This window comes from Rhinolophus sinicus, chromosome 18 (assembly GCF_057876585.1).
Source record: "Rhinolophus sinicus isolate RSI-liver-muscle chromosome 18, RSI-T2T, whole genome shotgun sequence".
Taxonomy (NCBI): domain Eukaryota; kingdom Metazoa; phylum Chordata; class Mammalia; order Chiroptera; family Rhinolophidae; genus Rhinolophus; species Rhinolophus sinicus.
In genome coordinates, this window is record NC_142518.1 from 27,699,988 (window position 1) to 27,716,316 (window position 16,329).

Sequence of the window (16,329 nt, forward strand, 5' to 3'; positions counted from 1 at the left end):
GGTTAATTTTGTGTTATGTGAATTTCACATAAAAGTGATTTGAAATTAGATCTTGGAGACTAATAAGAAGAATATTGAAATAGCTTCTGCATGAAACAATAAGGCCTGGGCTTGGATATTGACATTTTCATAGAAAGACAGTACCACTGTGAGAAAGTATGAGAAAGAAAAAGCATTAGGATTTGAATAACTTGTCTGGAAGTTAAAAACCAGAATTTCTGACTATAGTGACTTAAGGATCAAAATAATAATAACAGAAAATACAAAGTTCCAGAAACTTACTTGCTTTTATATTATTATATTTAGAACATGATATTGACCTTTAGCCAGGGTAATTCTGATAGTGTTTATGAGACAACAAAGTATCAATTCCAGTAATAACATTTTTGATTAAAAAATCTTTAACATAATGTATGTGAATGCTTATTAATTTCTGATAGTAGAAACCATAAGTGTTCTATTTTTCTCTCTAATTTTCTGAATTTTTTTCACTTTTCAAAATAAATAACTGAAGGTAATGAGAGCAATTGAGTCTGTTGAGAAATGAGAGCACAAGGAAGAATAGGTTAGCTAATTTCTAGTTGGGAGGAAGATGAGAATATATATGTGTATATGGGGAAATTTGTACTTAGTATGTATTAATCAGTTCAGGCTGCCATAACAAAATACCACAGACTGGGTTACTTAAACAGCAGAAAATTATTTTCTCATGTTTTAGGCTCTGGAAGTTTGAAACCTGGGTACCATCATGGTTAGATTTCTGATGAGAGCTCTATTCCTAGTTTACAGAAGTGTGCCTTGTGTCCTCAGATTATGGAGAGGGAACTCTCTGGTTTCTCTTCTCCCTGTTGTAAGGACACAAATTTTATCAGATTAGGGCCCACCTTTATGACCTCATTTAATTTTAATTACTTCTGCAAAGGCCCTATGTCCAAACAGTCACCTTGGAGGTTAGGCTTCAACATATGAATTTTGAGGGGACAAAAACATTCAGTCCATAACACTTATATGAAAATAAAGGAACAGAAAGAAGATGGTGGACAGAGAAGAAACAAGTGATCGGACAATGTCACACAAGCAGTTAGATGGCATGCAATCAGAAGCTCCAGTAGATGTGACAGGAATGAGGGAATCTTCTTGTATAGAGAGGAAGAAGAACTAGAATTCACAGAGGCATGTAGAGGCAATGAGGAGGGGAGGTAATTAGAAAGAGGATATTCTAATTACATGGTCTCAATCTTTCAGCTAGTTTGTAAATGTACTCATTTATCAAGAGTAGGAGATGCTGTGATTAAATTATACCCTGAGGAATGCATGAAGAGTTTGACGGCTTTCATGGTCATTATAATAAAAATTCAACAAGAATTGTATTTTTTTATTGTCAAGGAGCAGTGAAGGAGCACTTGGAGTTAGAAAACATTAATTTGTAGTGGATTTTCAAAGCAAATAATCATAATTTTCCTCAGATCATCTCTTGACAGCAAAATCTTGGTAATTGGCATGACACACCTGGTAGCTCAGAGCATGAAAGTTTCCATGTGAGAAAGAAAATAAGAGCCTTGAGAGGTGACATCCAGTACTTGGTCTAGTTGGTTCTAACTAGACCATGATATTCCTCTGATTAAGATAAAGTCACAGAATATCATCATCAGGTAAGGATTCTCCATGACTATGATTAAACAAGAACAACTCCATAATTATGCAATCACAAAAAATGACCAAATATCCCCCTCTTTCAGCTAATGTAAGTAATTACTGCTTCTTCCCAATGACAACTTTAGCCTCACTCCTTTTCTCCTGTCACCTAGAAAATAATTATAATGACCCAATCCTCAAGTTATTCCTGCTTTCTGACAACATGCACTCCAGACAGACATTCACTTTCTTGGAGCCTCCCTGAAATCAACTAGCATAAGCCCAAATCCTAGAATTATCCCCCAACTCCTTATTGGAGTGTCACACTGTTCCTCATGGTTTACTCACCCATGTTGTAATAATAAACTTAACTTTGTTGACTGTACATAGGACACAAAATTTGGACTTTCATCATTAACACAGCTACTCATGGGGTCTAAGCTTGGAAGGCACAAGTCAAAACAGAAAGGAGCTGGTGGACTGATAAATGTGAGGGTTATAGAGATAGCACTCAGAGCAATGGCAGAGAACTGGATTAGTGTGTGAGAAACTGGACAGGGAACATAAGGAGAGGACAGACTTCACACTGATAACATGGGTGTGGCTAACCTTGCTGATAGTCATGGCTAAAGTATCTGATTGGTTCAGTTAGTGATCTGGTGTCATTTAACTTGGTCAGAACAATTGGACCTCAATTTGGTCTTCACTGGTAACAGGTAATTGATGGCAACTGATCCCCCATCACATCTGCTGGCTCAACAGTTACAGTGAGCTCCCGATCAGGCCAGCCAGATCTCAACCCAATGTCTGTGCCATTGGGAACGGGGTTGGTTCGGGAAAGGAAAACTTCAGGGCTCCCCTCTGTCAGATCCCACTAAAAGGTCAAGTTCCTAGAGTCTTGTTCAAGGTTAGTGGGAAGAGGGGCAGCCCAAGAAGTGACCTTTTCCTAGCTCTCTCAATGGAGAGTGAAAGCAACACCTTCCTTCTCAGCCTTTAATGTTATCCTTATTTATCAAAAGTGCCTCCTTCCTATGTCCTACAGCCACAAATAGGGAGATTAGCCACACAAGAGAAATTCCTTCTTTCTCTGTCTCCCTCATTTTCCTCCTCCTCCCAGGATTTCCTAGCCAGAAAAGGGCAGTGTTTCCCTAAACTTCCCCTATGCTCTTCCTCATACCATTGAGAAGTAAGCTTAAGAGCATAAAGTCTTACATGAGTGGGATAAGAAATAATTCTCAATTGGCTTAATATGGCTGACACTTCATAGATTAAGATTTGGAAAATGCTTTCTAAAGGTAATACCAGACACGCAAGTCTGCTGCCTACCATGTTTCTCTGAAAATAAGACCAGGTCTTATATTAATTTTTGCTCCAAAAGACGCATTAGGGCTTATGTTCAGGGGATGTCATCCTGAAAAATCATGCTAGGGCTTATTTTCTGGTTAGATCTTATTTTCTGGTTAGGTCTTATTTTCGGGGAAACACAGTAGTGTCATAATCTAATTTAGAAAATTAATAAATATTACCTAGGTCTTTCATAACCAGTCACAATCACCCCTCCGACAGATGGATACCTAGGAAAAATTAAGTTAAATGATAATGGTGTAAATTTGTGATAGCAAAACAGCAACCAGGAAGAGCACCAGGGTTTCTGACGTTGTGTGTCTTAACATGTTTTATTGGGTCTGAGTGTTGGAGGTGGGGGTAGGGGTCCTCTTATTGTTTTCATAGCTAGAAAAACTTTTGACTATTAACTCTGAGAGAGGCAGCACTCAGCAATCATTGCTGGAGATTTGATTCATCTTTTAGGATGGTAATATGTTTTAAATGTGTGTTTTTGGATTAAAAATTTCTGATCTGGGGTCATCCGAATGACTAATTCTATATTTCCAATTAACAGTCTGATTCATTTGCTGTAAAATTCTCTATTGTAACTATTCTAGAACTGTGAGGGAAATATCAGGTATAAGATATGAGCATTTCCTTAATCAGAAGAGAACATAACATTTTAATAAGCCTATTTAAAATGCTCTAGGGTCTTTAATAAAAATGCTAACATAACACAAAGTATACTATTAAACATATTTACACACTAAATATCCCCTATTGTATAAACAGTAGATCTTACCAGAAACTGGTTTATATTTCATTTTATTAAAATTCCATTTTCCCCACTTCATAAATTATTTCAAAGGCAATTTTCACCAGGAAGTGACTGTAAAGTGCCGGTATTTTTTTTTATCCCCTTTAAATACATTTCAAGGTTTAACACAGTGGGAAATTGCTCCTCTGTTGAAAATTATATATAGCTGTGCTAAGCAAATAAATTTGAGTTGTCATTCAAATTGAACACATTAATTTTCCCAGTTTTGTTAAGATATAACTTACAAATAAAATTGTATTAATATATATTTAAGGTACACAACTTGATAATTTGATATAATATATAGTAAAATAAGTACCACAGTCAAGCTAATTACAATATGGATCACCTCACATTTTCTTCTTACCATTTCCTCATTTGTGTGTGTGTGTGTGTGTGTGTGTGTGTGTGTGTTTGTGTGGTGTAAAAGAATTCTAAAGATCTACCCACTTAATAAGTTTCAAGTATACAATGCAATATTGTTAACTTTAGTCACATTGCTATAAATTAGGTCTCCAGAACTTACTCATCTTGCATAATTGAAACTTTGTATTCTTTGACCATCACTCCATTTCTCCCACCCCCATCTCCTGGGAACCATCCTTCTATTATGTGTTCCTATGACTTTGACTATTTATATTCTGCATATAATTGAGATCATGTATTATTTGTCTTTCTGTGTCTAGCTTATTACTTCAGGTTCATCCATGTTGTCAAAAATGGCAGGATTTCCTTCTTTTTTGACACACACACAATGGAATATTATATATAACATATTTCCTTTATCCAGAGCAGGATTGGAATGCAAGATATGCATCTCCAACATTAACTATCATATTAGTCACCTATTTTTATTTCATCAGTGAGTAAAAAGCAGCGCTTTGAGAGGGAGGAATGGAGACAGCGTGTTAGGTAATTGATGACAGAACTAAAATGGTCATTTTGGAAAGTGGTAGAATATACTGATGATGGAAATGGAATAGGACTTTCAGCTAGTGCTGAGGCTCATCTAAGATTTATGCCATATATGTAAGCGGTCAGCATGATGCGTACTTTTCTCTAGCCATATTTAATTGTTTGGGGCACTGGCACAAGAATGACAGAGATTAAGATTTAACCAGGGTTGGGGTTCTATGAGAAGAATATAAGAGTGAGAAAGAAAGGAGGAGTTAAAACTATACTCAAAGAACTGATAGTAGTGGACAATGCAATCTAAGCTGGGAAAGAAAGGAACTGAAAACATAAGGTATGATTCGTGCTGAAAGGGTGGTAAGTAATGGTCATTGGATTGGAAATCATGTTGGAATTGAAGAATTAGAGATTTAAGAATATGAAAAAGGGTAGTCAACAAGGTGAGAAGCAGGGGGCAGAAGCCACCATAATGAAATTGAGATTTGAAGTTGGTGTCTTCATCGCCAATAACTAAGTCTAGAGTCTGACTGTGGGGATCAGTGTCTGGTGAGATGCGGACACGACCAATGGAGGTAATGAGATTGAAAGCTGATGCCAGGACTTGAAGGAATAGTCTCTGTGAATATTTAAATCATCAAATGTATGGTGATGGAAGGAGAACTGACTCTGGGTGGTGAACACGCAATGTGATATACAGATGATGTATTACACAATTGTACACCTGATACCCACGTAACTTTACTAACCACTGTCATCCCAATAAAATTTAATTAAAAAAAAAAAGAAAAAATATTAGAGTGCTCAAAGCGGCCAAAACAGTACTTCAGACACTAAGAAACCTCAGTGAAGAAAGGGGACGACATAGTTGATCGCAACAAGTTGATTGGTGAACCTAAGCAGAAGTTTATTTAGAAATGTTTAGAAGCATTAGGTGTTAAATTACAGATGTTGTGGAATCAAGGTTGTCCATACACAGTGGGACACTCATCATGAGTTCTGATTGATGTTAGAATGAGAGAGATAGCCAGGTAAGTAGTAAATAGAAAACTGTCTAATCGCCTCCCTGTGCATCTTCATCTTCCACGTTTAAGTTGACTATCTTTACTCGGTGTAGTGGAGTCTTAACGGCATCATAAGTCCATCCTTTCCTGATAAACACCTTCTCAAGCACATCCGGCATCCTGTAGCCCTTGCTTACAATGAAATCTTTAAAGGCAATTGTTCCATAAAGATCATCAATAATGTCTGGTTTCAGGTTCGCACCTTGAGCTTCAAGTAAGATTTTGGGGTCAATCAAAGGTTCGTCATTTATTAGCTTTGTCCACAACTTGGGCTTCAGGTACCATGCTCCATACCTCATCTTCACCCGGCTGGGTGTATGAAGATCCGGTGGTTTCTGGTCTTCACTCTCCAAGTTTTCTTCCTCTATGGAGAATTTTCTCTCTTTCATTTGATCCAGCTGTTTGCTGTACTTTATTCCCAAAGGAACCTGGCTTATGTTCTTTATTTTGCCGGTATCATAGGTGACTTTGTAATCATCGCGAATGTCAAATGTCACATGATTCATGATGAACTCTTCATCAATGCCCAAGTCTCCAAAAGTATCAGTCCATCTGCAGAATTTAGTAAGTTCTCTTGGTATTGTTTTGCGAAGAGGAGGACTTTGGGGAATATCCTCTGTGCTGGACTTCTTGTTTTCCTTTTCCCCAAGAAGCCAATTGTCTGAACGTAACAGAGGAGTTTCCTTGGGAGGGTCCAGGTAGACTTTGGTAGGACGTCTTTCACAGAGTTTTGTGGGGGACTTCCTTCTTTTCTTGGTGCCCTGACAATAGGCCCATGTGTCCTCCAGCTTCCTGTGAGGATCAAGCACTTTCAGCACTTTTAATAGGAGGTCGGCAGGCAGAACGTCCTCCAGATTCGGGTAGTGAGCCAAGGGATGCTTGGTCAGGCTGGCTTCGATGTCCTCTACGAATGCCTTCTGTGCTTGCTGGGCTGGTGAGAGTGTGGAAAACAGGTCTGCCTTGTTGGGCAGCTTTACCCGATTCTTTTGGGGGGCAGGTTTGGGAATTCTATGAGCAATAATGGGGAGAAAACCTTCCGTAGGGCCGCGAGTGATGAGATTCTTGCAAGGTGGACATCCCGTCCTGAAGTCGTCCAGCCCCTCTTTCACAAATACCCACCGCCGGCCGTCCAGGGAGCTGGGGAACTTCAGAAGCTTGTTCTTGTGCTGTGCGAAATACTTGGAAGGTAACTTGTCCTGATACCAGGGCTTATAGTTCATGCCCAGGGGCATTGGTTGCCGCGGCTGAGGCCTTAACAGCCACTTCTTGTCCTCCATGGTACCGCTGGTGCCAGGGCGACAAGCGGCTTCAGCCGTTTGTTGTCCCAGCTTCTCCCGTCGCTAGGAGACCGCTACCACGTGCGGCCAGATTCTTTCTGGAGGCGGGTCAAGGCGCGCGCCCTGCGCAGCCCGCAGTCTCCCAGGATGGGCCGCATGCCTTTTTGTGCTCGAGTGCTGTCCACTGCAGGGTCACAGCGGAATTTATCCACGCCACTCGCCTTTGGATGAACAAAGTTACCAGGTTGAGGCTTTTACAGCTAAAGCGGCCACAAATATTTCACATGTACACATCTTTGTATGGGCACGGACTTGCATTTCCCTTGCGTAAATTTTAGCTACGAGTTGAATGGTGGGAAGCTTATGACAGGTGTTTAATGTTTAAAAAACAAACAAACAAAAATAACACCAAAGTTTTCCAAAGTGACTGTACTTTTCAATACTCCTTCTAGCAGTGTATGAGAATTGTACTCACTTCCTGCACATATTCCCCAACACTCGTTGTGGTTGGTTACTCATTTTAGTTTTGGCTGTTCTCACAGGTGTGTCGTGGTATCTCACTGTGGTTTTAATCTGCGTTTCCCTGTGACTATTGGTGTTGAGCATCTGTTTATGTGCGTATTGTCCATTTGCATCTCTCCTTTGGTGAAGAGTCTACTCAATTTTTTGCACATTTGTAAATTGTGTTGCTTGATATCTCATTGAGGTTTTTTTTAACATTTTTTTATTAGTGTCAGGTGCACAAAACAATGTAACAGTTAGACATTAATTATTTATATCCCTCACATAGTGACAACCCCTCTCCCCCCATACACTACCCCTCTGACATTGCATACAGCCATTACATTTCCACTGTCTCTATTCCTAATGCTGTATTCTGCTTCTTGTAACTATATATATGTATATATAAAATTGTAGTTGACATTCATTATTGTTCAGCTTCAGGTGTACAGTGCAATGATCAGGCATCTACATCTTCCCTGAGGTGGTCTCCCTAATGGGATAAGTGTCCATTGGATACCCTACAAAATCTTTACAACATTATTGATTACGTTCCCCACATTGATTTTCGTAACCCCGTGGCAATCTTGTGGTTACTGAGTGTACTTTCTAATCCCCTCACCTTCCCCCTTATCCCTACCCCCCATCTAGCAACCCTCAGTTTTTCCTTTATATCTCTGAGACTGTTTCTGATTAGTTCATTCATTTATTCTTTTCTTTAGATTCCACACATAAGTGAGATCATATGGTATATATCTTTCTCCGTCTGACTGATTTCACTTAACATAATGTTCTCTAGGTCCATCCATGTTGTTGTAAATGGTAGAAACCATCAATAAAACAAAAAGGGATCCTACTAAATGGGAGAAGATATTTCTCAATGATATATCCGATAAGTGGTTAATATCCCAAATTTATAAAAACTCACTGAACTCAACTCCAAAAATAAAACCAAACAACTCAATTATAAAATGGGCAGAGGACATGAAGAGACATTTTTCAAAAAAGGGCATACAGACGGCAAACAGACATATGAAAAAATGCTCAACCTCACTAATCATGAGAGAAATGCAAATAAAAACCACAATGAGATACCACCTCACCCCAGTCAAAATGGCTATCATCAATAAATTAACAAACAACAAGTGCTGGTGAGAATGTGGAGAAAAGGGAACCCTTGTGCACTGTTGGTAGGATTGCAGATTAGTGCAGCCACTATGGAAAACAGTATGGAGGTATCTCAAAAATCTCAAAATGGAACTACCTTATGATCCAGCAATTCCACTCCTAGGTATCTCTCCAGAGAAAACCAAAACTCTAATTCAAAAAAATTTATGCACCCCTATGTTTATTGCAGCACTATACACAATAGCCAAGACATGGAAACAACCGAAATGCCCATCGGTAGATGACTAGGTTAAAAAACTGGTACATTTATACAATGGAGTATTATACAGCCATAAAGAAGAAATCTCATTGAGTTTTGAGAGTTCTTTGCATATTTTGGGTGCCAGTCCTTTATAAACTACCTGATTTGTTAAATTTTCTCCATCTATGGCTTGTTTTTTAAAGTTTCTTAACAGTGTCTTTCAAAGAGCAGAGTTTTTACATTAGATGAAGTCCAATTTATCAATTTCTTTTTTTATGGATTGTTCTTTTTGTGTTGTAGCTAAGAAAATTATACCTATCACTTTTTAATTTCCATGTTCATTGTTAATATGCAGAATGTAACTGATTTTTATATATTGAACTTGTATCATGCAAACTTTGTAAACTCACTTATTAATTCTAGTAGCTTTTTTATAGTCTGTCAAATTTTCTGTCAATAGTCATGTCATCTGTTAACAAAGAGAGTTTCACTTCTTCCTCTCCAATGGGAATAACTTTTTACTTGGCCTTATTGAACTGGATGGAAACTACTTATGTTGAATAGAAGTGATAAGAGTGGAAATTTTTGTCTTATTCCTGATCTTAGGGGGAAAGACATTAAGTATGATGCTAGCTTTAGGTTTTTTGTACATGCTCTTTTTCTGTTTAAGTTCCCTTTTAGTCCTAGTGTTTTGAAGCTTTGTGACAAATGCTTTGTGTCAGATTCTTGGATTGTATCAAATGCTTTTTTTGCACCCACTGAGATGTTCATGTAGCTTTTTCTTTTTAGCTTGTTAACATAATAAATTACACTGTTTGATTTCCAAGTGGTAAAAATACTTATGATTCCTGAGATAAGGCCCACTTGGTCATGATGTATTATTCTTTGCATTTACTGTTATATTCCATTTGCTAAAATATTCCAAAATATATTCGCATCTATGTTTCTGGGGGATATCTGGTGTCTCTTTTCCTTTAATGCCTTTGTTTAGCTTCATTATCTGGGTAATGCTGGCTTCATAGAATGATTTGGGAAGTATCCCGTCCTCTTCATTTTCTGGAACTATTTGTGTAAAATTGATATTGTTTCTCCTTTAAATATTTTGTAGAAGTAACCAGTGAAGTCGTCTAGGCCTGAAATTTTCTTTGTGGCAAGGTTTTTACTTTTCTTTTGTTTTTGTTTTTTTTCCCTGCAAATTCAATTTCTTTAATAGATATAGGGATGTTTAGATTATCCAATTTTTCTTGAATGAGCTTCGTTAGTTTTTTGTATTCCAAGTAATATGTTTTATTTGTGTTGTCAAAATGATTGCCCTAATGTGTCCATACTATTTCCCTGTTACCCTTTAAATATCTGTGGAATCTGCAGTGATGTCATCTCTTCTATTGTTGATTTTTGTAATTTGTGTCTTCTTTCTTGTGTTTCCCCCCAGCCCCAATAAGACTGGTTAGAGAAGAATGCATTTTACTAATCTCTCTTTAAAGAAACACGTTTTTGTTTGTTTGTTTGTTTGTTTGTTTGTTTGTTTACTTTCCCAATATTTTTTTTCTGTTTTCTATTTGATTGATTTCTCCTCCCAACTTTGATCTATTGTTGTGTTGCCCTTAATGATCTGTTCATGGTAATATAAACTTTTCCCAGCATGCAAACTCTTCCAGACTCTACTCATTGCCCAATTCCAAAGTCACTTCCATATTTTTTAGGTATTTGTTACAGCAACACCCTACTTCTTGGTACCAATTTCAGTCTTAGTCCTTTTAGGCTGCTATACCAGTACACCATAGACCAGGTGGCTTATACAGAAGAGAAATGTGTTTCTCACAATTCTGGCTGCTGGGAAAACCAAGTTTAAATTGCAGGCAGATTTGGTATCTGGTTCATAGACAGCCATCTTTTTGCTGTGTCCTGACATAGCAGAAGGGGTGAAGGATCTCTCTAGGGCCTCATTTATAAGGGCACTAATCCCATTGATGAGTGCTTCACCCTTATGACTTAATCACCTCCTAAAGTCCTTACCTCTAAATACCATCACTCTGGAAATTAGGTTTCAATATATGAATTTTGGGGGACACAAACATTCAGTCTACAGTATGTTGTCATTCATTAGTTTGTATATATTTTATAACCTTTACACTACTTTCTAAATTACTTTCCTTAAACAGATTTTAACATATAAAAATCTTATATATTTACCCATGTAATTATCAGTTTCATTATTCTTCTCTCTCTTGTGTAGGTCAGTATTTCCATCTGGTATCATTTTCCTTCAGAGAGAAGGAAAACATACTGCACTACATGTTCGCCCAGTGATGAATTTGTTCCTTTCTTATATGTATAAAATTTTTCTTATTTTGCCTTGGTTTTATAAAAGATTTTTAAAAGATGTTTTCTCTGTGTATAGAATTCTGCGATGGTAGGTTTTTTCTTTCAATACTTTAAAAAACATGGCTCATTGTTTCCTCACTTGTTTTATTTTGGATGCGAAGTCTGATGTCATCCTGATTTTTGTTTGTTTATACGTAATGTGTCTTTTTCCCCCCTCTGGCTGTTCTCTTTATCATTATTTTTGAGCAAATTGATTATAATGTGCCATGGTGTCATTTTTTTTTAATGTTTCTTGTGCTTGGCATTTGTTGAACATTTTTAATTTTTGTGATTGTACTTTCCTTCACATTTCGGGAGGGGAATTGCCCTAATTCCTTCAAATGTGTTTTCCATCCTGTTTTCTTCCTCTTCTTCTTTATAGATTGCAATTATCCATATATTACGCTGCTTGAAGTTTTGTACAGCTCATTGATGCTATGCTCACTTAAATGTTGTTTTTTTTTTACTCAGTGTTGCATTTCAGCTCATTTCTCTTGCTAAATCTTTAAATAGTCATCTTTCCTTCTGCAATATCTAATCTGTCATGAATGCCTTACAATATGTTTTCTCATCTCACACTTTGAAATTTTCATCTCTAGAAGTTTGATTTAGTTTGATTTTCCATGTCTCTACTTAATTTTTTGAACATTTGGAATATAGATATAATGACTGTTTTCAGTATTCTTTCCTGCTAATTATAACATCTGTTAATTCTGGGTTGGTTTTGATTGATTGATTCATCTCTGTATTATGAGAAGCATGTTACTACCTTTTTCACACCAATAATTTATTATTGGATGCCAGAAATTGTGAATTTTATGGAGGTTGGTGCCAGATAGCTTTGTATTTTTATAAATATTTTAAAACTTTGATCCTGGATGCTCTTAAGTTGCTTATAAATGGTCTGATCCTTTGGGGTCCTTTTTAGGATTTTATCGGCAGAGTAGTGCTCAATCTATGGCAAATTATTCCCCACTGCTGAGACAAGACCCTTCCATGTGTACACCGTGCAGTGCCTGTGAATCTTGAGGTTTTCCAGCGTGGCTGGCAGGAACACTCACTATTCCAAGCCTGGGATGAGGGCCAGGCACTGTTACTTATAATCTTTTTAGATGGTCCTTTCCTGGCCTCAGGTACCTTCCTCACAAGCACGAGCTGATGGATAATCAGCAGAACAACTGGGGTGGGGGTGGGGCTCTGAATGTTTCTGGAGTTATCTCTCTGCATAAAGTCATCCTCTCCGGTACTGAGAACTCTACCCACCTTGTTCTCTAAAAGTCTCTCTTAGCTTCATCTCATAGATTTAGAGTCACTGTTGGTCTCCTCCTGGATTCCCCGTCCCTGATCCATGGCCCAGAAATTCAGTACATATTTGTAGCAATTACAGGGCTCAGCTCATTTATTTCCTAACTCTCAGGGATTAATATCTGCTGCCTGATGTCTAGTGTCTTACACACTATTGTCTTATATTTTCCTCATTTTGTTGTTGTTTCAGAGGGTAACTCTGGTCCCTTTTTCTCTGTCTTAAGCTGAACAGGAAATATCATTTATTTTTATTAGCTCTGTATCCACAAATTTATGAAGCTACCCTCTCAAAAGTCACCAAAGAATTCTTAACCATCCAATACTTTATCACCGTCTTATCATTGTTCTTCATCATTAAAAATTGTGGGTCATAGCCCCCTTCCTAAAACTTAGATTCTTCCTTAAATTTTATACCATTCTATTTTACTTTTTCTCCTAATGTTCATGATACACGTCCCTTTTAAAATCCACAAAAGGAATACCAATGCCTCACTATACCATATTAGGTGGGTTTTTTTAAAAATTCTGATATTTTGTAGCTTTTATTATCACAAAAATGTCTCTAGTACACAAATTACAGATTAGGTATCATTCCTCAGCTATGGCCTGAACATACAACTTTGTTTAAATCCATTTGGTCATTTATTCTTTTTAAAAATCTTTTTAAAATTATATTTAAGTATACTTGGTCTACAATATTATATTGGTTATATTAGTTCCAGTGTACAATATAGTGATTCAACGATTTTATACTTTATAATGTGATCACCCCACTAATTCTAGTAATCATCTGTCACAGTGCAAACTTATCACAATGCTATTGACTATATTTCCCTTCACCTTTTTCACCCACCCCCAACCCCCTCCCATCTGGCAACCATCAGTTTGTTCTCTGTATCTATGAGTCTGTTTCTGTTTTGTGTGTTCGTTTATTTTGTTCTTTAGATTCCACATATAAGTGAGATCATATGGTATTTGTCCTTCTCAGTCTTATTTCACTTAGCATATCCTCTAAGTCTATCCACATTGTCATAAATGGCAAGATTTCATTCTTTTTTATTGGTGTGCCATATTCCATTATATATATAACAAATCTTCCTTATCATTTCATTAGTATGAAATCATTATATACATATAATAGATTAAAGAGGTCAGTAAAATTTTCTGTAAAGGTTCAGATAGTAAATATTTTAGGCCTTGCAGGCCATATGATCTCTGTCACAATTACTAAATTGTCTCGTTGTAGTACAAAAGTAGCCATAGAGAATACATAAACAAATGTGTATGACTATGTTCCAATAAAACTATTTGTGGACACAGACTTGGACTTTTCAAAGGAAAGTGATATTTTCCAAAGAAAAATTTTCAGTACTAATTTTTTTTAATTAAAATTTATTGGGGTGACAGTGGTTAATAAAATTACATACGTCTTGAGATTATTATGGTAAGCAAACTAAGTCACACAGAAGTCGAGAACGATATGATTTCATTGATATGTGGGATATAAAAGTGAAAGCCGGGCCTGCCCCGTGGCTCAGGTGGTTGGAGCGCCATGCTCCTAACACCAAGGTCGCTGGCTCGAAAACCACATGGACCTCTACAGCTAAGATTGTGAACAACAGCTCTCCCTAGAGCTGGGCTGCTGTGAGCAGCCAGAGGTTGGTGTGAGCTGCGATGAGCTGCTGGGAGTGGGCCACCGAATGCCTCAGCCCAGGGAGCACAAGGCTCATAATACCAGCATGGGCCAGGGAACTGTGTCCTGCACAGTAGACTGAGAAACAACAGCTTGAACCGGAGTGCGGTGGGGGGAGGGGCTTAGCCAAAATTGACAAATCAATATGGATCTTGTTTCTGAACTCCAAAGTGGGCTCAATTTAGTATCAGAATCCCAGAGAATATTTTCTCGTTGTTTTGGGACAAAGGCAATATTACGCCTCAAGGCCAGACCAGTGTTGTATCAAGGCCAGGCAGTGAGAGTGTCTGCTCCCATGGGAAGGCTTATTGCTTTCACTGTTTGGCTATGCATAGCGATAATAAAATGCAGACAGATTTTAGTCAGTTTTATTATTATTATTTTAAATTGTCTATAGTCTGTAAACTCTTATTGCCTACGCCAAGGGGCAGACAGCTATCATGGTCCCATCTTCGAAGGCCACTTGGGGCCAGCCTACCTGACATTTGCCTACATGGTTAATCTTAGGGCTATCTGAAAGCCTCAGACAAGTATACCATAAAATACCTGGAATTCTACCATCCATAATAGAAATAATCATAATGATAGAAATGGATAAGAATTACCATTTATTGACTGCCTTCCATATGCCAGAAATTGTGTGTTAAGTGCTTTACTTATATTTCAGAGATAAGGAAATGAGTTTCAGAGAGGCCAATAATTTGTCCAAGGCCACAGAACAAGGATGTGAGGAATCCAGGATTGGGTACAGGAAGCGAGTAGGGTGGAGAAGGCAGTGCGGAAAACTTCAGGAAACAGGATGCTTAGAGTGGTTTTTAAATTTTTAAATTCCTACTCCCCACCCCACTTCCCCTGGGCAACCATCAGCTTGTTCTGTATATCTATGGATCTGTTGAAATGAAAGGGTATTTCACAAGTTTTCCCATGGCTCCTTTTGTTCTCCCGTGTATCCTTTCTCTTTATCTTTAGCAATTTACTTATTGCTAAAAATATGCAGAGTGCTTTCAATATTGCTACTATCACAGTCGCCAGGGTTTTGTGTCAGCTGACCCCGAGGAACTCTCACTTGTTTTGTTGGTAAGCTATACTACAAAGAATATAAACCATGAGACCAAAGGGATAAGCGATTGTCACAGAAAATTACTCAGAAAGAAAGCTTACTCCACACACCTTTATGAAGCATCTTAAATAATTATTCAAACCTTCTTAATAGCACTTCGACACAACATTAAAAATACACTGAAACAACATTAACAAAAATTAGCTTATTGTGCAAAAATTAATTACCATAGTTTGACTATTAAATAAGTTCACATTTTCCAACCTCTAAAAACTATTTAACACTGTTTGAAAAGTGAGATGACTGTGCAAGATGTAAATGTAGTTTTGGTCTCATAGAAAGATTTCAGCATTTAACCTGCTCGGGGCCTTATATATTACATTTAGAATCAAAGGACAGATAAAGAGCTTCCCAAACAAGAAAAAGCTAAAGGAGTTCATCACCACCAAACCAGTATTACAAGGAATGTTAGAGGGACTTAAGACAAAAAAAAAGACAAAAAATATGAATAATAAAATGGCAATAACTACATATCTATCAACAGTTACTTTAAATGTAAAAGGATCAAATGCTCCAATCAAGATAGGGTGGTTGAATACATGAAATGCATATAATATTGAATGTCAACTGGAATAAAAAATATAAAAAGGGGGGTGAAGATGAAGGGGAATAAGAGATTCTAATTTCCAGGTACAAAACAAATAAGTCATGGGGATGTAACGTACAGCATGGGGAATATAGTCAATAATATTTTGATAGTGTGGTACAGTGTCAGATGTTCACTGGACAGACCATGGTGATCACTTCTTTAGTTATATAAATGTTGAATAACTATGGTGCACACCTGAAACTAATATAATATTGTAGGCTAGCTATATTTTAATAAAAATCTTTAAAAAATAAAGATAGGGTGGTAAAATGGATGAGAAAACAAGACCCTTACATATACCTAGAAAAGACTCACTTCAGATTGAAAGACATACATAGACTAAAGGTAAAGGGATGGAAA

The 16,329-nt window shown here is 37.3% G+C and overlaps 1 pseudogene; it reads right to left on the minus strand.

Annotated features, from left to right (window-relative positions):
• Positions 1-5,741: 5,741 nt before the first annotated feature.
• Positions 5,742-7,028, minus strand: LOC141569571 (protein FAM47E pseudogene; annotated as a pseudogene).
• Positions 7,029-16,329: the final 9,301 nt, after the last annotated feature.